Consider the following 22263-nt stretch of genomic DNA (forward strand, 5'->3'; position numbering starts at 1 on the left):
TGCCATATCCATTAGGCCACTGAGGCACACATGCATAGCTCTTTTCTAGAGGCATTATTTAAATGTATTCTATGGTCAGACACCGGTGTGTGCACACAGGGCATTTCTCACTTCTCTCTATAAGTAAACTTCCCATTTTCATCCTCTTCCATCCCCGACTTTAACGCTCTCTTCTATGCTATAATGGAGACTTTGCAATTTTAGCAAGTGGAGAGAAATTGGAGAACCACTTTCGACTCCACACTTCTTCTTCACTTACTTCTTTTCTCAATATACTGGACTTAGAAAATGGTATCAAGCCATCCTTATCATCAGTAGGACACGGAAAGAGGCACTAAGTCTCCTAACCAAGTTCAACCACACTCTGCAACTTAACCATTGCACTACAAATTAGGCAACGCGGGCATCAGCAAAGGCAGCCAATGTGCCGATCCTTTATACATTTTGTGTAGTACTTTTCTTACTCGGATGCAAAATCAGCACTTTAACTGCCCAAATCATACAGATTTTACACATGTACAACTCTATGCACACATAGGCACACACCTTGCAGTTCGTCTACACACACTTAAGCTAAAAACCCATTCTGTCACGTCAAAATTCTGCAAACCTATTACATATTCAGTGCGTTGGCATAGAAGCACTTTTTAATGCCACTAAAATGCACAACTAGTTAGACTGAAGATGCAACCTGAATGAGTTTACAGTATGTACTCCACTTTATTAATGATTAGTAATGAGAAAGTGAGGACTACAAGAGTATTGGAAAAGACTTTTTCCACTCTGAATGTAAAGCAGATTGTGTGACCATTGGCCAAAATCGACCACGAAGGGACTCGAACCCTCAATCTTCTGATCCAAAGTCAGACGCCTTATCCATTAGGCCACGCGGTCATCTGTTCACCTGAGATGATTTTTATCATGTAGGTGGTATGCATGGATGGAGAACATATTATTGAAAGGTATTCAGGTTTACATCCCATAGTGTTCTTTCAGCTCTTTTCGCTGGAAGCACTTTTTTGGAATCTATATATTGAGAATTTTATGAGTACGATATGCTTTTGTTTTCCTTTTTGCATACAAACCTCTTTCCTCATGAGTTTAAAGCTCATTTGTATGCTCTACATAGCTCTGGACGTTTCCAGACGTGGAGTGAAACTGTTTTGAAAGTAGTACAAATTGCTCCTTACTGCATATGCTAATTTTTCACACTCACATAGATTGTATAAGTTTTATGAAACCTGGCTTGACCTATTCAAGTAGCTGAAAGCCTGTCACCACCTCTAGAAACAAGATTCACACCAATCCAATTCATATCATTTTTTCCAAAGGAATATGTTCTGGCCGGTCGAAAATGCATCTCACAAAAATAGGCATTTAAAAATCTACTTTGCAGTTTCAGAACACTAACATGACTGTGAAGTGTACACAAGTAAAATGGGACTGTTTCAAAGTACCTAATCCCTCATAAACTTCTGAGAGGAAGCATGTAATAAATCTACCTAATTTTCTGGAAAAGAAAGAGGGAGGATTTTTGTTATCACCTCAGATGGGACTCGAACCCACAATCCCTGGCTTAGGAGGCCAGTGCCTTATCCTTTAGGCCACTGAGGCACACATGCATAGCTCTTTTCTAGAGGCATTATTTAAATGTATTCTATGGTCAGACACCGGTGTGTGCACACAGGGCATTTCTCACTTCTCTCTATAAGTAAACTCCCCATTTTCATCCTCTTCCATCCCCGACTTTAACGCTCTCTTCTATGCTATAATGGAGACTTTGCAATTTTAGCAAGTGGAGAGAAATTGGAGAACCACTTTCGACTCCACACTTCTTCTTCACTTACTTCTTTTCTCAATATACTGGGCTTAGAAAATGGTATCAAGCCATCCTTATCATCAGTAGGACACGGAAAGTGGCCCTAAGTCTCCTAACCAAGTTCAACCACACTCTGCAACTTAACCATTGCACTACAAATTAGGCAACGGGGGCATCAGCAAAGGCAGCCAATGTGCCGATCCTTTATACATTTTGTGTAGTACTTTTCTTACTCGGAGGCAAAATCAGCACTTTAACTGCCCAAATCATACAGATTTTACACATGTATCACTCTATGCACACATAGGCACACACCTTGCAGTTCTTCTACACACACTTAAGCTAAAAACCCATTCTGTCACGTCAAAATTCTGCAAACCTATTACATATTCAGTGCGTTGGCATAGAAGCACTTTTTAATGCCACTAAAATGCACAAGTAGTTAGACTGAAGATGCAACCTGAATGAGTCTACAGGATGTACTCCACTTTATTAATGATTAGTAATGAGAAAGTGAGGACTACAAGAGTATTGGAAAAGACTTTTTCCACTCTGAATGTAAAGCAGATTGTGTGACCATTGGCCAAAAACGACCACGAAGGGACTCGAACCCTCAATCTTCTGATCCAAAGTCAGACGCCTTATCCATTAGGCCACGCGGTCATCTGTTCACCTGAGATGATTTTTATCATGTAGGTGGTATGCATGGATGGAGAACATATTATTGAAAGTATTCAGGTTTACATCCCATAGTGTTCTTTCAGCTCTTTTCGCTGGAAGCACTTTTTTGGAATCTATATATTGAGAATTTTATGAGTACGATATGCTTTTGTTTTCCTTTTTGCCTACAAACCTCTTTCCTCATGAGTTTAAAGCTCATTTGTATGCTCTACATAGCTCTGGACGTTTCCAGACGTGGAGTGAAACTGTTTTGAAAGTAGTACAAATTGCTCCTTCCTGCATATGCTAATTTTTCACACTCACATAGTTTGTATAAGTTTTATGAATCCTGGCTTGACCTATTCAAGTAGCTGAAAGCCTGTCACCACCTCTAGAAACAAGATTCACACCAATCCAATTCAAATCATTTTTTCCAAAAGAATATGTTCTGGCCGGTCGAAAATGCATCTCACAAAAATAGGCATTTAAAAATCTACTTTGAAGTTTCAGAACACTAACATGACTGTGAAGTGTACACAAGTAAAATTGGACAGTTTCAAAGTACCTAATCCCTCATAAACTTCCGAGAGGAAGCATGTAATAAATCTACCTAATTTTCTGGAAAAGAAAGAGGGAGGATTTTTGTTATCACCTCAGATGGGACTCGAACCCATAATCCCTGACTAAGGAGGCCAGTGCCTTTTCCATTAGGCCACTGAGACACATATACATAGCTCTTTTCTAGAGGCATTATTTAAATGTATTCTATGGTCAGACACCGGTGTGTGCACACAGGGCATTTCTCACTTCTCTCTATAAGTAAACTTCCCATTTTCATCCTCTTCCATCCCCGACTTTAACGCTCTCTTCTATGCTATAATGAAGACTTTGCAATTTTAGCAAGTGGAGAGAAATTGGAGAACCACTTTCGACTCCACACTTCTTCTTCACTTACTTCTTTTCTCAATATACTGGGCTTAGAAAATGGTATCAAGCCATCCTTATCATCAGTAGGACACGGAAAGAGGCACTAAGCCTCCTAACCAAGTTCAACCACACTCTGCAACTTAACCATAGCACTACAAATTAGGCAACGCGGGCATCAGCAAAGGCAGCCAATGTGCCGATCCTTTATACATTTTGTGTAGTACTTTTCTTACTCGGAGGCAAAATCAGCACTTTAACTGCCCAAATCATACAGATTTTACACATGTATCACTCTATGCACACATAGGCACACACCTTGCAGTTCTTCTACACACACTTAAGCTAAAAACCCATTCTGTCACGTCAAAATTCTGCAAACCTATTACATATTCAGTGCGTTGGCATAGAAGCACTTTTTAATGCCACTAAAATGCACAAATAGTTAGACTGAAGATGCAACCTGAATGAGTTTACAGTATGTACTCCACTTTATTAATGATTAGTAATGAGAAAGTGAGGACTACAAGAGTATTGGAAAAGACTTTTTCCACTCTGAATGTAAAGCAGATTGTGTGACCATTGGCCAAAAACGACCACGAAGGGACTCGAACCCTCAATCTTCTGATCCAAAGTCAGACGCCTTATCCATTAGGCCACGCGGTCATCTGTTCACCTGAGATGATTTTTATCATGTAGGTGGTATGCATGGATGGAGAACATATTATTGAAAGGTATTCAGGTTTACATCCCATAGTGTTCTTTCAGCTCTTTTCGCTGGAAGCACTTTTTTGGAATCTATATATTGAGAATTTAATGAGTACGATATGCTTTTGTTTTCCTTTTTGCATACAAACCTCTTTCCTCATGAGTTTAAAGCTCATTTGTATGCTCTACATAGCTCTGGACGTTTCCAGACGTGGAGTGAAACTGTTTTGAAAGTAGTACAAATTGCTCCTTCCTGCATATGCTAATTTTTCACACTCACATAGTTTGTATAAGTTTTATGAATCCTGGCTTGACCTATTCAAGTAGCTGAAAGCCTGTCACCACCTCTAGAAACAAGATTCACACCAATCCAATTCAAATCTTTTTTTGCAAAAGAATATGTTCTGGCCGGTCGAAAATGCATCTCACAAAAATAGGCATTTAAAAATCTACTTTGCAGTTTCAGAACACTAACATGACTGTGAAGTGTACACAAGTAAAATGGGACAGTTTCAAAGTACCTAATCCCTCATAAACTTCCGAGAGGAAGCATGTAATAAATCTACCTAATTTTCTGGAAAAGAAAGAGGGAGGATTTTTGTTATCACCTCAGATGGGACTCGAACCCACAATCCCTAGCTTAGGAGGCCAGTGCCTTATCCATTAGGCCACTGAAGAACACATGCATAGCTCTTTTCTAGAGGCATTATTTGAATGTATTCTATGGTCAGACACCGGTGTGTGCACACAGGGCATTTCTCACTTCTCTCTATAAGTAAACTTCCCATTTTCATCCTCTTCCATCCCCGACTTTAACGCTCTCTTCTATGCTATAATGGAGACTTTGCAATTTTAGCAAGTGGAGAGAAATTGGAGAACCACTTTCGACTCCACACTTCTTCTTCACTTACTTCTTTTCTCAATATACTGGGCTTAGAAAATGGTATCAAGCCATCCTTATCATCAGTAGGACATGGAAAGAGGCACTAAGTCTCCTAACCAAGTTCAACCACACTCTGCAACTTAACCATTGCACTACAAATTAGGCAACGGGGGCATCAGCAAAGGCAGCCAATGTGCCGATCCTTTATACATTTTGTGTAGTACTTTTCTTACTCGGAGGCAAAATCAGCACTTTAACTGCCCAAATCATACAGATTTTACACATGTACCACTCTATGCACACATAGGCACACACCTTGCAGTTCTTCTACACACACTTAAGCTAAAAACCCATTCTGTCACGTCAAAATTCTGCAAACCTATTACATATTCAGTGCGTTGGCATAGAAGCACTTTTTAATGCCACTAAAATGCACAAGTAGTTAGACTGAAGATGCAACCTGAATGAGTTTACAGTATGTACTCCACTTAATTAATGATTAGTAATGAGAAAGTGAGGACTACAAGAGTATTGGAAAATACTTTTTCCACTCTGAATGTAAAGCAGATTGTGTGACTGTTGGACCCGGCCTCGTGGCGTGGTCCTTAACCCCATGGATTGTGCCCGTTCCCCGCCCCGGCCTTCACGGGCCACCCGTCTGAACTGCACCAAGGCCCTTCACCCGAAGCTGCACGCGATCGCACACTCCTCGTGGCTCCGCCATCTTGTTGGCATCTACGTCACACTGTGCACCAGCCAGCGCGACCCCGCTCAACCCGGCCTCGACCCCAGCGAAGCCCCGACATCGAGGCACCACGAACTGGCCAGGGGGTGCCGCAGGAACCATTCATTGCCCCCGGCGGAGGACGGTATCGATGGGACCCCCAACTGTCCTCCCCTCTCGAGGTGTGATCGCCCGGCAACTCCCTTGGGCCTGGCGCCTCTCCTGCTGGGCGTCTGGCCACCTCCACCCGGCCGCTCCGCCCTCCCGGGCGCATAGGTCCGGACATCAAAGGGCTCCAGACCTATATCTGGGGCGACCCCACCACAGATCGGCAGTTGTATCCCGGAATCGAGAGCCCTGCTGATTAAATCGCGGCTGACCCTACGGAGAAGAACTCTTGTCGGAACCATCACGAGCCCTGCTGACTGCGTCGCGGCTCCCTCTTGTGAACAATCTGAACCACCTGGAACATCGGAGCCCTGCTGACGCCGTCACGGCCCAACCTCGCTGAAACCTTCCTCGGAGCCCTGCTGACGACGTCGCGGCTCGAGCTGAGCAGAAGACCATCTTGAGAGCCCTGCTGATTGAATCGCGGCTCTCCACGAACTGTACGCCAGAGCCCTGCTGACGCCGTCGCGGCTCGACCCCTCCGAGATCGGAGGTCCTCCAGCTTGAGGATAAGAACTGGGCCCCAGGTACCCTCGTACCGCATTCCCGCCAAAGACTGTCCCGCTACCCCTACCCTTCCAAAGAGACATTGAGACTTTTGGTGGATCCCTCGATCCCTTCGTGTAAATATTGAACTCGTAACCTTTATTGCTGATAAAGAATTGCTTGTCGTAAAGACAACCTCCTTGAGTCCTGTGTGGTGGTGTTACTGTGCTAGTACGTGATAGGAGAAGGATCTCTCAGGAGACTTCTCGGCAGCGCTCGGCTACTTCGTGCAGTGTGAAGGCCCCCCCTTGGTGATCTCGCTGACTCCTCGGGGTCCGCCTTCCAACATTTGGTGGCCAGCGACGGGATCCGAGCCGAACGCAGTACGTACCAGCCAGTACCCACTAGCTACCCATCCAAACGAACAGCATCATGAGCAGCCAGGAAAACAACGCGACAATGGAGTTCCAGTCCGAACGGCTGGAGGAATATACGCACAAAGAGTTAAAACAGTTCTGCAAGGACAAAGGCATTGCAACCACCGGCCAAGGTAGCAAAGAAGAGATGCAGAAGGCTCTAAGGGCATGGTGGGAGGCCGGGGCAGGCCCCTCCCAGGAAGAAGGTCCCCTGCCCCTGACTGAGACCACATCAACCGCACTGACTCCGGCAACCGGAGGAAGAAAGAGCCTAGAAACCGGCCTCTCCGAAGACGAAATACGAGAGCGGGAGAAGGTCCGGAGCCACGAGCTAGAGCTCGCACGACTGCGGCTGGACGGCGAACTCCAGCTGGCAGAAAAGAAACTGGCCCTAGAGCAGCTACGGCTTCAAGAGGAGATCGAGGAGAAGAGACGACACCGGGAGTTGGAGGAGAAGAAACTGACTCTTGAGCACGAGCGCAGTCTCAAGGAGCTCGAGATCAGGGCCAAGAACGGAGGGACCAACACCCCCAGTACTAGAGACACTCTACCGCCTTCCGTGACAAAGGTACATATCCCGAAAGAGGTCGTCAAGGAGTATTACAAGAATGACGACATCCAACAATGGTTCAAGGCCTACGAGGTGGCCATGACCTCTCATCGGGTGCCCCGAAAAGACTGGGGTGCGGGCCATTGGGGGCGGTTCCTGAGTGAGGGTCGAGACACGCTGCTCCAGCTGCCGGAGGAGGTGATGACCTCCTACGATCACATGAAGGAGGCCTTGCTCACCCGCTACGGGCTAACCGCGGAAATGTACCGCCAGCGGTTCAGAGACTGCAAGAAAATCCCGGGTACCACATGGGTGGAATATGTGGACTTTTTCAGCCGGGCCCTAGAAGGGTGGATCAAAGGGAGCAAAGTAACCACCTACGGGCAGTTGGTCGACCTCATCGTGTGGGAGCACCTCTCCAACAATTGCTTTGTGGAACTAAGACAGCACCTCCTCGACAGCAAAATGACCGACCCACGAAAACTCGCCGTCGAGGCCGATCGATGGGTCAACTCCCGGGTCCCCCGGAACTCAATGGGGGAGTACCAGAGGAACCCCACCGGACCCCCCCACCAGCGTGGTGGAGGGGGAGGGCCGAACAGGAACCGAGACCCTCCCGCCGGGGCCCCCAGGAGCCCCCCTCGAGGGCCACCGCAGCAACAACTCTCTCCGAGCCTAGTCCGAAGGGGGGCGCCCCCAGCCAGACCCGGACCACGGCCACCAGTGACCTGCTACGGCTGCCAACAAACCGGACACTATGCCAGCGATCCGGTCTGCCCCCTGAACCGAAGAAACGGGGCCGGCGGGCCCCCGCCCCGACAGCTGGCGGCCGCCGCCCTGGGAGAAGGAGAAGAGGAAGAGGAGACCCTCGACCGAGGAAACACTGAGTGGGAGCCGGCAGCCATGTCCCTGGTCTGCCTGGGTAGCCGAGAAATGGTACCCTGCACCCCCATCCCAAGCAACACCCAGAAGTACCGGCAGCAGGTCACGGTCAATGGACAACGGGCCGAAGCCCTTCGTGACACAGGCGCCAGTATCACCGCTGTCCGCTGCCACCTGGTGACCCCATAACAGATTCTACCGAATGTCCTGTGCCCCGTACGGACGGCCGACAACAGTGAAAGCCTGTGCCAGATGGCCCTGGTCCCTTTCGAGTGGGGAGGGGTGACGGGCCTGCTGAAGGTGACGGTGCGCGACGACGCCCATGTCGACTGTCTCCTGGGGAACGACTTGGAGAGTTCCCCCTGGGCTCAAGTGGAGCGACGAGAGCACCTCCGCATGTTGGGACTGGCTGACTGGGCCTGCGCCATCACCCGGTCCATGACCGCCTGGGCCCCCCGCTCATCCTCGACCTCCGGGGCCGCCCAAGCCGAGGGGCTCACACCCCCTCCCACCAGCAGCGAGGAGGAGGCAGACGCCGACCCTGGACCCAGCGAATCCTCCTCCGAAGAGATGGCGTCCCCGAGCGCCCTACCAGAACTGACACAATGGCGACATGAAGAGGGCCCCACCCGAGAGCAGTTCCAGCAAGAACAGCAGTCCTGTCCCTCTCTCGAAGGGGTCCGACAACAGGCGACCGCGCAAGCCGACGGTGACCAGACCGGCACCCACTGGGTCTACTGGGCCGAGGGCCTGTTGTACAGTGAACAGAAAGTGGCAGAACTCGGGGCCAGCCGCGTGTTGGTGGTCCCCCTCCGCTTCCGGGAGTTCTTTCTCAACCTGGCACATGATGTGCCCCTCGCCGGACACTTGGGGCAAGACAAAACGTACAGTCGTCTGGTGACCCACTTCTACTGGCCCCGGATGCGGAGAGACGTGGACAACCACTGCCGGTCCTGCCAGACCTGCCAAGCCAGCGGGAAGACGGGGGGTCGGGTCAAGGCCCCCCTCCAGCCCTTTCCAGCCGTCAGCACCCCGTTCGAACGGGTCGGAATCGACATTGTGGGGCCCCTGGACCCCCAAACCGCCCTGGGCCACCGCTTCATCCTGGTCCTCGTGGACCACGCCACCAGGTACCCGGAGGCGGTCCCGCTAAGAACCATAACGGCCCCTGTGGTAGGCCGGGCCTTGATGGGGATCTTCTCCCGAGTGAGATTCCCCCGCGAAGTGGTGAGCGACCGCGGCACGAACTTTATCTCCAGGTACATGCGGTCCCTGTGGCAGCAGTGCGGGGTCACATACAAGTTCACGACCCCCTATCACCCTCAGGGGAACGGACTGGTTGAGCGGTTCAACCGAACATTAAAAGGGATGATCCAGGGCCTGGAAGAGCCCCTCAGGCGGAGATGGGATGTTCTGCTGCCGTGCCTCCTGTTTGCCTATCGGGAGGTCCCGCAGAAGTCCCTGGGGTTCAGCCCGTTCGAGCTATTGTATGGACACCCGGTCCGCGGACCGCTCAGCCTGGTCAAGGAGGGTTGGGAGATGAAGCCCCAAGGCGCCCCTCCTGACGTCTACCGATACCTCCTGACTCTCCGGAATCAGACCCGCAAGTTCCGAGCCATGGCCGAAGCCAACCTCGAGGCCAGCCAGGAGGACATGAAGCGGTGGTACGATCGGAACTCCTCTACCATCGAATTCGAGCCCGGACAGAAGGTATGGGTCATGGCCCCGGTCGAACCCGGCGCCCTCCAGGACAAGTGGACCGGGCCCTTCAAGGTAGTGGAGAAGAAAAGTCCCGTCACTTACCTAGTCGACCTGGAGTCCCCCCAGAACCCCCTCCGGGTCTTACATGCGAACAGGCTAAAACCCCACTTTGCCCGGACCGAACTGAGCCTGCTGCTGGCGACCGACGAGGGGGGCGAGGACGACTCCGAACCCCTGCCTGACCTCTTGCAGTCCAACATTCATGACGGATCGATCGAAGGGGTCCAACTCGCCTCTTCCCTGACTCCGGAACAGCGCAACGACTGCCAGCGACTGCTGCGGGACTACGCAGCCCTCTTCTCCCTCACCCCGGGGGTGACCCACTGGTGCGTCCACGACGTCGATACTGGGGAGAGCCCCCCCGTGCGACACAGAGCCTACCGGGTGCCTGACCGAGTGCGGGCCTGCATCCAGGCCGAAGTAACGAAGATCTCTCCGACAGCCCGTGGGCCAGCCCTGTCGTCCTGGTGCCCAAGGCCGCAGTTCCCGGCCACCCCCCAGAGTTGCGATTCTGCGTGGACTACCGAGCCCTGAATGCAGTAACCAAGACAGACGCCCACCCGATACCCCGGGCCGACGAACTCATCGACCGCCTAGGGGCCGCTCGCTACTTGAGCACGCTGGACCTCACCGCCGGGTACTGGCAAATCCAGCTCACCCCCGGCGCCCAAGAAAGATCCGCCTTCTCGACCCCGGATGGGCATTACCACTTTCGGGTGATGCCCTTCGGAATGAAGAACGCCCCGGCCACCTTCCAAAGACTGGTGAACAAGGTTTTGGCCGGGCTTGAGGCCTTCAGCGCGGCCTACCTAGATGACATTGCCGTGTACAGCAACCACTGGGCCGAGCACCTCCTTCACCTGAAAGCCGTCCTGGCCGCCCTCCAGCGGGCCGGGCTCACAATCAAGGCCAGCAAATGTCAATTCGGCCACGGATCCGTGACCTACCTGGGCCATCAAGCGGGGAGCGGGCAGGTGGCCCCCCTCCAAGCGAAGATAGATGCCATCCAGACCTGGGAACCCCCCACTACCCAGACCGCTGTCCGGGCCTTCCTGGGCCTCACCAGATACTACCGGCGGTTTATCCGGGACTATGGGAGCATTGTTGGCCCCCTCACAGAGTTAACGTCTAAAAAGCAGCCCAAGAAGGTACACTGGACACCCCGCTGCCAAACAGCCTTCGACACCTTAAAGACAGCCATGTGTACTGCTCCGGTGCTGCAAGCCCCGGACTACCAGAAGGAGTTCGTGGTACAGACGGATGCCTCCGAGTATGGGATCGGGCCGTCCTATCCCAAGCCGACGAAAAGGGGCTCGACCGACCAGTGGCCTTCATCAGCCGACGACTACTGCCCCGAGAGCAACGCTGGAGCACCATTGAGCGTGAGGCCTTCGCTGTGGTGTGGGCCCTCAAGAAGCTCCGGCCCTACCTCTTTGGTACCCACTTCCGGGTCCAGACCGACCACCGGCCCTTGCGGTGGTTAATGCAAATGCGGGGCGAGAACCCCAAGCTGCTGCGGTGGTCCATCTCGCTACAAGGGATGGACTTTGATGTCGAACACCAGCCCGGCAATGACCACGCCAATGCCGACGGCCTGTCCCGCTTCTTCCGCCTTGACGAGGAGAATCCCCAAGGAGATGGGTGACTCTCCATGCCTTCGGCTGGGGGGGACGCCTGTTGGACCCGGCCTCGTGGCGTGGTCCTTAACCCCATGGATTGTGCCCGTTCCCCGCCCCGGCCTTCACGGGCCACCCATCTGAACTGCACCAAGTCCCTTCTCCCGAAGCTGCACGCGATCGCACACTCCTCGTGGCTCCGCCATCTTGTTGGCATCTACGTCACACTGTGCACCAGCCAGCGCGACCCCGCTCAACCCGGCCTCGACCCCAGCGAAGCCCCGACATCGAGGCACCACGAACTGGCCAGGGGGTGCCGCAGGAACCATTCATCGCCCCCGGCGGAGGACGGTATCGATGGGACCCCCAACTGTCCTCCCCTCTCGAGGTGTGATCGCCCGGCAACTCCCTTGGGCCTGGCGCCTCTCCTGCTGGGCGTCTGGCCACCTCCACCCGGCCGCTCCGCCCTCCCGGGCGCATAGGTCCGGACATCAAAGGGCTCCAGACCTATATCTGGGGCGACCCCACCACAGATCGGCAGTTGTATCCCGGAATCGAGAGCCCTGCTGATTGAATCGCGGCTGACCCTACGGAGAAGAACTCTTGTCGGAACCATCACGAGCCCTGCTGACTGCATCGCGGCTCCCTCTTGTGAACAATCTGAACCACCTGGAACATCGGAGCCCTGCTGACGCCGTCGCGGCCCAACCTCGCTGAAACCTTCCTCGGAGCCCTGCTGACGACGTCGCGGCTCGAGCTGAGCAGAAGATCATCTTGAGAGCCTGCTGATTGAATCGCGGCTCTCCACGAACTGTACGCCAGAGCCCTGCTGACGCCGTCGCGGCTCAACCCCTCCGAGATCGGAGGTCCTCCAGCTTGAGGATAAGAACTGGGCCCCAGGTACCCTCGTACCGCATTCCCGCCAAAGACTGTCCCGCTACCCCTACCCTTCCAAAGAGACATTGAGACTTTTGGTGGATCCCTCGATCCCTTCGTGTAAATATTGAACTCGTAACCTTTATTGCTGATAAAGAATTGCTTGTCGTAAAGACAACCTCCTTGAGTCCTGTGTGGTGGTGTTACTGTGCTAGTACGTGATAGGAGAAGGATCTCTCAGGAGACTTCTCGGCTGCGCTCGGCTACTTCGTGCAGTGTGAGGGCCCCCCCTTGGTGGTCTCGCCGATTCCTCGGGGTCCGCCTTCCAACAGTGACCATTGGCAAAATACGACCACGAAGGGACTCGAACCCTCAATCTTCTGATCCAAAGTCAGACGCCTTATCCATTAGGCCACGCGGTCATCTGTTCACCTGAGATGATTTTTATCATGTAGGTGGTATGCATGGATGGAGAACATATTATTGAAAGGTATTCAGGTTTACATCCCATAGTGTTCTTTCAGCTCTTTTCGCTGGAAGCACTTTTTTGGAATCTATATATTGAGAATTTTATGAGTACGATATGCTTTTGTTTTCCTTTTTGCATACAAACCTCTTTCCTCATGAGTTTAAAGCTCATTTGTATGCTCTACATAGCTCTGGACGTTTCCAGACGTGGAGTGAAACTGTTTTGAAAGTAGTACAAATTGCTCCTTCGTGCATATGCTAATTTTTCACACTCACATAGTTTGTATAAGTTTTATGAATCCTGGCTTGACCTATTCAAGTAGCTGAAAGCCTGTCACCACCTCTAGAAACAAGATTCACACCAATCCAATTCAAATCATTTTTTCCAAAAGAATATGTTCTGGCCGGTCGAAAATGCATCTCACAAAAATAGGCATTTAAAAATCTACTTTGCAGTTTCAGAACACTAACATGACTGTGAAGTGTACACAAGTAAAATGGGACAGTTTCAAAGTACCTAATCCCTCATAAACTTCCGAGAGGAAGCATGTAATAAATCTACCTAATTTTCTGGAAAAGAAAGAGGGAGGATTTTTGTTATCACCTCAGATGGGACTCGAACCCACCATCCCTGGCTTAGGAGGCCAGTGCCTTATCCATTAGGCCACTGAGACACACATGCATAGCTCTTTTCTAGAGGCATTATTTAAATGTATTCTATGGTCAGACACCGGTGTGTGCACACAGGGCATTTCTAACTTCTCTCTATAAGTAAACTTCCCATTTTCATCCTCTTCCATCCCCGACTTTAACGCTCTCTTCTATGCTATAATGGAGACTTTGCAATTTTAGCAAGTGGAGAGAAATTGGAGAACCACTTTCGACTCCACACTTCTTCTTCACTTACTTCTTTTCTCAATATACTGGGCTTAGAAAATGGTATCAAGCCATCCTTATCATCAGTAGGACACGGAAAGAGGCACTAAGTCTCCTAACCAAGTTCAACCACACTCTGCAACTTAACCATTGCACTACAAATTAGGCAACGGGGGCATCAGCAAAGGCAGCCAATGTGCCGATCCTTTATACATTTTGTGTAGTACTTTTCTAACTCAGAGGCAAAATCAGCACTTTAACTGCCCAAATCATACAGATTTTACACATGTACCACTCTATGCACACATAGGCACACACCTTGCAGTTCTTCTACACACACTTAAGCTAAAAACCCATTCTGTCACGTCAAAATCCTGCAAACCTATTACATATTCAGTGCGTCGGCATAGAAGCACTTTTTAATGCCACTAAAATGCACAAGTAGTTAGACTGAAGATGCAACCTGAATGAGTTTACAGTATGTACTCCACTTTATTAATGATTAGTAATGAGAAAGTGAGGACTACAAGAGCATTGGAAAATACTTTTTCCACTCTGAATGTAAAGCAGATTGTGTGACCATTGGCCAAAAACGACCACGAAGGGACTCGAACCCTCAATCTTCTGATCATAAGTCAGACGCCTTATCCATTAGGCCACGCAGTCATCCATCCACCTGCTCGCTCTGCATTTTAAACTCCAGTTTTGTTCTTTTTGTCATTTTGGCTTTTACTGTTCCCCTGCTTTTAGCAGGACCTGGGTATAGATCCCCCCCTCCCTCTTACCACACGTAAAATTGACTAAAGCACCGTCACTTGGCGGGTCCGGGTTCCGTGGGTGGTCCTGGGTTGCAGCTTTAGGCGCCTCTTGCTTTGGGCTTTGTTGTTTGTTTGCGGGCACCATCTTGGAGCGTATTGACGCTCGCTCGGCTCCAAGGAACGCCTATTTAAAGTCGTCCTCTCCCGCGCAGCGGGTACGCGCAGTGGGACGCCGTCGCTTAGCCGGAGTCTGCGCCCGTCCGCGCTAAGGACGCGCAGGGCGCAGCGGGCACCTGGGGTCCTTGAGAGTTGGTCTCGGCTCTCGTTACCATGCTGGTGTACTCTGGCGACACTCTGCGGGGCATAGGTCGTTCAATCGTGAGTTGCACCCTTCCCTCTATACACCCACTAGTGGGCCCCTTTCACTGTGCGTGTGGAAGGTGGTCTTTGGATCCCCCTACCCTGAGCTCACACGACAATCCTACGGTTGCCCTTAGTAGGAACCGCGGCGAGCATTCCCTTCGCATCTTCAGCCTGAATGCCAGGTCTCTGGTGCTGCATTATCAGGCCGTGTTTGACCTGATACAGGAAGAGGCCCCGGACATCGTAGCCATCACCGAGACGTGGTTGAAGGATGACGATGTGGCCATTATCAACTTGGCATTTCCCTCTGATTTTTCGGTTTTTACCCTTAACCGATCTACTAGGGGAGGGGGTATTGCGTTGGCCATGCGACCTGGCCTCACTGGTAGTTGGTCTGGTTTGACCATTGCGGGATGTGAAAGTGCGGTGTTTAAGATCTCGGTCACCCCACATTTCACACTCTCGGGGATGGTGGTTTATCGCCCCCCTGGGAGTGATGTGGCGTTTAGAGCGGCCTTCCCCGACGTGGTTAGTTCCTTGGTGGTAGGCTGCTCCAATTTCTCGATTTTGGGAGACCTCAACTTACATTTTGAGAACCTTACCTCCCCCTCGGTTAGCGGTATTCTTGCTGACCTGGAGGCCCTTCAACTGGTGCAAATGGTTCGACAGCCTACCCATACAGGCGGCCATACCTTAGATCCTTTTTTCACCAATTTGGCAGACGCTGCTGTCTCCGCCGTCACACCTCTTGGCTGGACGGACCACTCTTTGGTTACCATCTGTACCCCTTTGCCGGGAATGATTACTGTTCCCCCAGCAAAGCTGGTTACAAGGCGGCAATGGAGTAAATTACGGCTGGAGGACTTACATCGTGTCCTCGCCGAGGAGCCTTAAGAACCTCCGATGCTGGTTGACTCGGGTTACGAGAAGTTCTGCTCCTGGATCTCCAAGGCGCTTGACGCCCTTATCCCAATTACCGCTTGTAAAGTCAGCTCCAGGGACTCCAGTCCGTGGTACGATGGCGCCTTACGTACTCTCAAGGGTAGTTGTAGGCGAGCAGAGAGGGCTTGGCGGAAGGCGTACGATAGCGGGAAGAAAGCTATTTATCTCGCCTCCGTCAAAGTATACCATCGGGCTGTTTGCCAATCTCGGGCAGCTTACTACACTACGGAATTCGGCAACAGCTCCAACCCCTCTAAAACCATCTTTAAAGTGATGAAGGATCTTTTGGCAAAGCGTGCCTGTATTACGACGACTGGTTCCACCACTCACTGTGAGGCTCTCGCTCGTTTTTTTTTGGAAAAGGTCCAAAACATCTATCGGACGTTCCCTTGTACAGGGCCTCCGGTTGAGCCCCCGATCAACATCTATAGTGTTCCCACCTTGCACGTGCTGCCCCCGCTGACATCAGAGGGGTTTGACCTCCTGGCTCTGCAGGTCAAATCAGGGTCCCCCGCTGATCCGCTTACAGCGACTCTTTTTAGAGAGCAGTCGTTTGTGGGACGGGCCGTGGTTCACTCCTTGATTAACATCTCGTTGGAATCAAGCACGGTACCCGCTAGCTGGAAGCGGGCAGTGGTTTCTCCCATTTTGAAGAAGCCGTCCCTGGATCCAGATAAACCTGAAAACTACCGGCCCATCTCCTTACTTCCGTGGCCGACCAAAGTGTTGGAGGCCCATGTCAACAAAGTTCTTTCTGCTCACCTTATCCATGCTAACATCTTGGATCCCACCCAGAATGGGTTCCGTGCTGGACACAGCACGGAGACCGCCCTCCTCTCCATGGCTGAACACCTTCGCACGGTGATGGATGCGGGACAGACAGCAGCGCTCGTCTTATTGGACTTGAGCGCCGCGTTTGATACTGTTTCGCATCCTATCCTGTTGCATCGCCTGGAGGAGATTGGGCTGGGTGGACCTGCCCTCCAGTGGTTCCGGTCTTTTCTAGACGATCGTTTCTTTAGCGTTGCCGTCCCACCGTTCCAGTCCCAATTCCATCCTTTGAAACAGGGGGTGCCGCAAGGAACCTCGCTGAGCCCCACGTTGTTTAATCTCTACGAGAGACCGCTGGCTGAGGTCGTCAAGCAATGGGGCATGACTATGGTCTCATATGCTGACGACACTCAGCTAGCGGTTACGATCAGCGGGGATGCGGACCGGGATGCCCCCAGGTTTCAGAGTGGACTTAGGGCAGTGGCGAGCTGGATGAAGAACAACTGTCTCCAGCTCAACGCCAAGAAAACAGAGATCATGATCGTAGGCAAGAGATCGGAGCTATGGGGGGACAGGTGGTGGCCTATGGAGCTGGGGCCGGCCCCCCTTCCGGTCACGGAATTAAAGAACTTAGGAGTATGGATGGATCCCTCCCTCAGCTACGTTGGCCACACGAAGAAAATCGCGGCCTGTTGCTTTGGTATTTTACGGTCGTTTCGCCCTGTTTTGAAGTTCTTTGACCATCGCACCAGGCAGCTGATAGTCCAGGCTACAGTGTTATCTCGCCTGGACTATGCCAGCTCTCTTCTGGTAGGGTCCAATGTGGCTGAGGTTACCCGCCTCCAACGTGTCCAGAACGCTGCGGCGAGAGCTATTGTTGGCCTACCCCGTACTTGTTCTGCCTCCAGCACATTGAGATCACTGCACTGGCTGCCTATCAGGGCCAGAATTCAGTTTAAAGTGCTGTGTATGGCGTTCAAGATTCTGAGGGGGGTAGGTCCCCCTATTCTTGCGGACCTTTTGTCTTGGTATGTGCCTACTCGGCCCCTGAGATCCATGGGTCATGCACTCACTGTGATTCCCCGATACAGGCTGTGTCGGGTCGGTGGCCGTTCTTTCCGGGTCAGAGCAGCCGAGCTCTGGAACTCCCTTCCTGTAGAGTTGCGACTGCTAGATGATCTTTTAGTCTTTCGTAAAGCCTTAAAAACCTTTTTGTTTTAATACATTCACTTTCCTCCTTTCTGTTGTGTTTCCTGTGGTGTTGCATTTTTACCTGCCATGCGCCTGGACGCCCCTTAGCTGGGGCAGCAGTGCGCATTACAAATGTATGTAACATAACATAACAGATGATTTTTATCATGTAGGTGGTATGCATGGATGGAGAACATATTATTGAAAGGTATTCAGGTTTACATCCCATAGTGTTCTTTCAGCTCTTTTCGCTGGAAGCACTTTTTTGGAATCTATATATTGAGAATTTTATGAGTACGATATGCTTTTGTTTTTCTTTTTGCATACAAACCTCTTTCCTCATGAGTTTAAAGCTCATTTGTATGCTCTACATAGCTCTGGACGTTTCCAGACGTGGAGTGAAACTGTTTTGAAAGTAGTACAAATTGCTCCTTCCTGCATATGCTAATTTTTCACACTCACATAGGTTGTATAAGTTTTATGAATCCTGGCTTGACCTATTCAAGTAGCTGAAAGCCTGTCACCACCTCTAGAAACAAGATTCACACCAATCCAATTCAAATCATTTTTTCCAAAGGAATATGTTCTGGCCGGTCGAAAATGCATCTCACAAAAATAGGCATTTAAAAATCTACTTTGCAGTTTCAGAACACTAACATGACTGTGAAGTGTACACAAGTAAAATGGGACTGTTTCAAAGTACCTAATCCCTCATAAACTTCTGAGAGGAAGCATGTAATAAATCTACCTAATTTTCTGGAAAAGAAAGAGGGAGGATTTTTGTTATCACCTCAGATGGGACTCGAACCCACAATCCCTGGCTTAGGAGGCTAGTGCCTTATCCATTAGGCTACAGAGGCACACATGCATAGCTCTTTTATAGAGGCATTATTTAAATGTATTCTATGGTCAGACACCGGTGTGTGCACACAGGGCATTTCTCACTTCTCTCTATAAGTAAACTTCCCATTTTCATCCTCTTCCATCCCCGACATTAACGCTCTCTTCTATGCTATAATGCAGACTTTGCAATTTTAGCAAGTGGAGAGAAATTGGAGAACCACTTTCGACTCCACACTTCTTCTTCACTTACTTCTTTTCTCAATATACTGGACTTAGAAAATGGTATCAAGCCATCCTTATCATCAGTAGGACACGGAAAGTGGCACTAAGTCTCCTAACCAAGTTCAACCACACTCTGCAACTTAACCATTGCACTACAAATTAGGCAACGGGGGCATCAGCAAAGGCAGCCAATGTGCCGATCCTTTATACATTTTGTGTAGTACTTTTCTTACTCGGAGGCAAAATCAGCACTTTAACTGCCCAAATAATACAGATTTTACACATGTAGCACTCTATGCACACATAGGCACGCACCTTGCAGTTCTTCTACACACACTTAAGCTAAAAACCCATTCTGTCACGTCAAAATTCTGCCAACCTATTACATATTCAGTGCGTCGGCATAGAAGCACTTTTTAATGCCACTAAAATGCACAAGTAGTTAGACTGAAGATGCAACCTGAATGAGTTTACAGTATGTACTCCACTTTATTAATGATTAGTACTGAGAAAGTGAGGACTACAAGAGTATTGGAAAAGACTTTTTCCACTCTGAATGTAAAGCAGATTGTAAGACCATTGGCCAAAAACGACCACGAAGGGACTCCAACCCTCAATCTTCTGATCCGAAGTCAGACGCCTTATCCATTAGGCCACGCAATCATCCGTTCACCTGAGATGATTTTTATCATGTAGGTGGTATGCATGGATGGAGAACATATTATTGAAAGGTATTCAGGTTTACATCCCATAGTGTTCTTTCAGCTCTTTTCGCTGGAAGCACTTTTTTGGAATCTATATATTGAGAATGTTATGAGTACGATATGCTTTTGTTTTCCTTTTTGCATACAAACCTCTTTCCTCATGAGTTTAAAGCTCATTTGTATGCTCTACATAGCTCTGGACGTTTCCAGACGTGGAGTGAAACTGTTTTGAAAGTAGTACAAATTGCTCCTTCCTGCATATGCTAATTTTTCACACTCACATAGGTTGTATAAGTTTAATGAATCCTGGCTTGACCTCTTCAAGTAGCTGAAAGCCTGTCACCACATCTAGAAACAAGATTCACACCAATCCAATTCAAATCATTTTTTCCAAAGGAATATGTTCTGGCCGGTCGAAAATGCATCTCACAAAAATAGGCATTTAAAAATCTACTTTGCAGTTTCAGAACACTAACATGACTGTGAAGTGTACACAAGTAAAATGGGACTGTTTCAAAGTACCTAATCCCTCATAAACTTCTGAGAGGAAGCATGTAATAAATCTACCTAATTTTCTGGAAAAGAAAGAGTTAGGATTTTTGTTATCACCTCAGATGGGACTTGAACCCACAATCACTGGCTTAGGAGGCCAGTGCCTTATCCATGAGGCCACTGAGGGACACATGCATAGCTCTTTTCTAGAGGCATTATTTAAATGTATTCTATGGTCAGACACCGGTGTGTGCACACAGGGCATTTCTCACTTCTCTCTATAAGTAAACTTCCCATTTTCATCCTCTTCCATCCCCGACTTTAACGCTCTCTTCTATGCTATAATGGAGACTTTGCAATTTTAGCAAGTGGAGAGAAATTGGAGAACTACTTTCGACTCCACACTTCTTCTTCACTTACTTCTTTTCTCAATATAATGGGCTTAGAAAATGGTATCAAGCCATCCTTATCATCAGTAGGACACGGAAAGAGGCACTAAGTCTCCTAACCAAGTTCAACCACACTCTGCAACTTAACCATTGCACTACAAATTAGGCAACGGGGGCATCAGCAAAGGCAGCCAATGTGCCGATCCTTTATACATTTTGTGTAGTACTTTTCTTACTCGGAGGCAAAATCAGCACTTTAACTGCCCAAATCATACAGATTTTACACATGTAGCACTCTATGCACACATAGGCACACACCTTGCAGTTCTTCTACACACACTTAAGCTAAAAACCCATTCTGTCACGTCAAAATTCTGCAAACCTATTACATATTCAGTGCGTCGGCATAGAAGCACTTTTTAATGCCACTAAAATGCACAAGTAGTTAGACTGAAGATGCAACCTGAATGAGTTTACAGTATGTACTCCACTTTATTAATGATTAGTAATGAGAAAGTGAGGACTACAAGAGTATTGGAAAAGACTTTTTCCACTCTGAATGTAAAGCAGATTGTGTGACCATTGGCCAAAAACGACCACGAAGGGACTCGAACCCTCAATCTTCTGATCCAAAGTCAGACGCCTTATCCATTAGGCCACGCGGTCATCTGTTCACCTGAGATGATTTTTATCATGTAGGTGGTATGCATGGATGGAGAACATATTATTGAAAGGTATTCAGGTTTACATCCCATAGTGTTCTTTCAGCTCTTTTCGCTGGAAGCACTTTTTTGGAATCTATATATTGAGAATTTTATGAGTACGATATGCTTTTGTTTTCCTTTTTCCATACAAACCTCTTTCCTCATGAGTTTAAAGCTCATTTGTATGCTCTACATAGCTCTGGACGTTTCCAGACGTGGAGTGAAACTGTTTTGAAAGTAGTACAAATTGCTCCTTCTTGCATATGCTAATTTTTCACACTCACATAGGTTGTATAAGTTTTATGAATCCTGGCTTGACCTATTCAAGTAGCTGAAAGCCTGTCACCACCTCTAGAAACAAGATTCACACCAATCCAATTCATATCATTTTTTCCAAAGGAATATGTTCTGGCCGGTCGAAAATGCATCTCACAAAAATAGGCATTTAAAAATCTACTTTGCAGTTTCAGAACACTAACATGACTGTGAAGTGTACACAAGTAAAATGGGACTGTTTCAAAGTACCTAATCCCTCATAAACTTCTGAGAGGAAGCATGTAATAAATCTACCTAATTTTCTGGAAAAGAAAGAGGGAGGATTTTTGTTATCACCTCAGATGGGACTTGAACCCACAATCCCTGGCTTAGGAGGCCAGTGCCTTATCCATGAGGCCACTGAGGCACACATGCATAGCTCTTTTCTAGAGGCATTATTTAAATGTATTCTATGGTCAGACACCGGTGTGTGCACACAGGGCATTTCTCACTTCTCTCTATAAGTAAACTTCCCATTTTCTTCTCTTCCATCCCCGACTTTAACGCTCTTTTCTATGCTATAATGGAGACTTTGCAATTTTAGCAAGTGGAGAGAAATTGGAGAACCACTTTCGACTCCACACTTCTTCTTCACTTACTTCTTTTCTCAATATACTGGGCTTAGAAAATGGTATCAAGCCATCCTTATCATCAGTAGGACACGGAAAGAGGCACTAAGTCTCCTAACCAAGTTCAACCACACTCTGCAACTTAACCATTGCACTACAAATTAGGCAACGGGGGCATCAGCA

The 22263-nt window shown here is 49.1% G+C and overlaps 2 non-coding genes across 2 annotated transcripts; both read right to left on the reverse strand.

Annotated features, from left to right (window-relative positions):
• Positions 1–1541: 1541 nt before the first annotated feature.
• On the reverse strand, positions 1542–1614 carry TRNAR-CCU (transfer RNA arginine (anticodon CCU)). Its single transcript has one exon. It is a non-coding gene; the product is annotated as a tRNA-Arg (tRNA).
• Positions 1615–14410: 12796 nt separating this feature from the next.
• TRNAI-UAU (transfer RNA isoleucine (anticodon UAU)) lies at positions 14411–14483 on the reverse strand. Its single transcript has one exon. It is a non-coding gene; the product is annotated as a tRNA-Ile (tRNA).
• Positions 14484–22263: the final 7780 nt, after the last annotated feature.

Source organism: Triturus cristatus, chromosome 4_1 (assembly GCF_964204655.1).
Source record: "Triturus cristatus chromosome 4_1, aTriCri1.1, whole genome shotgun sequence".
NCBI lineage: Eukaryota > Metazoa > Chordata > Amphibia > Caudata > Salamandridae > Triturus > Triturus cristatus.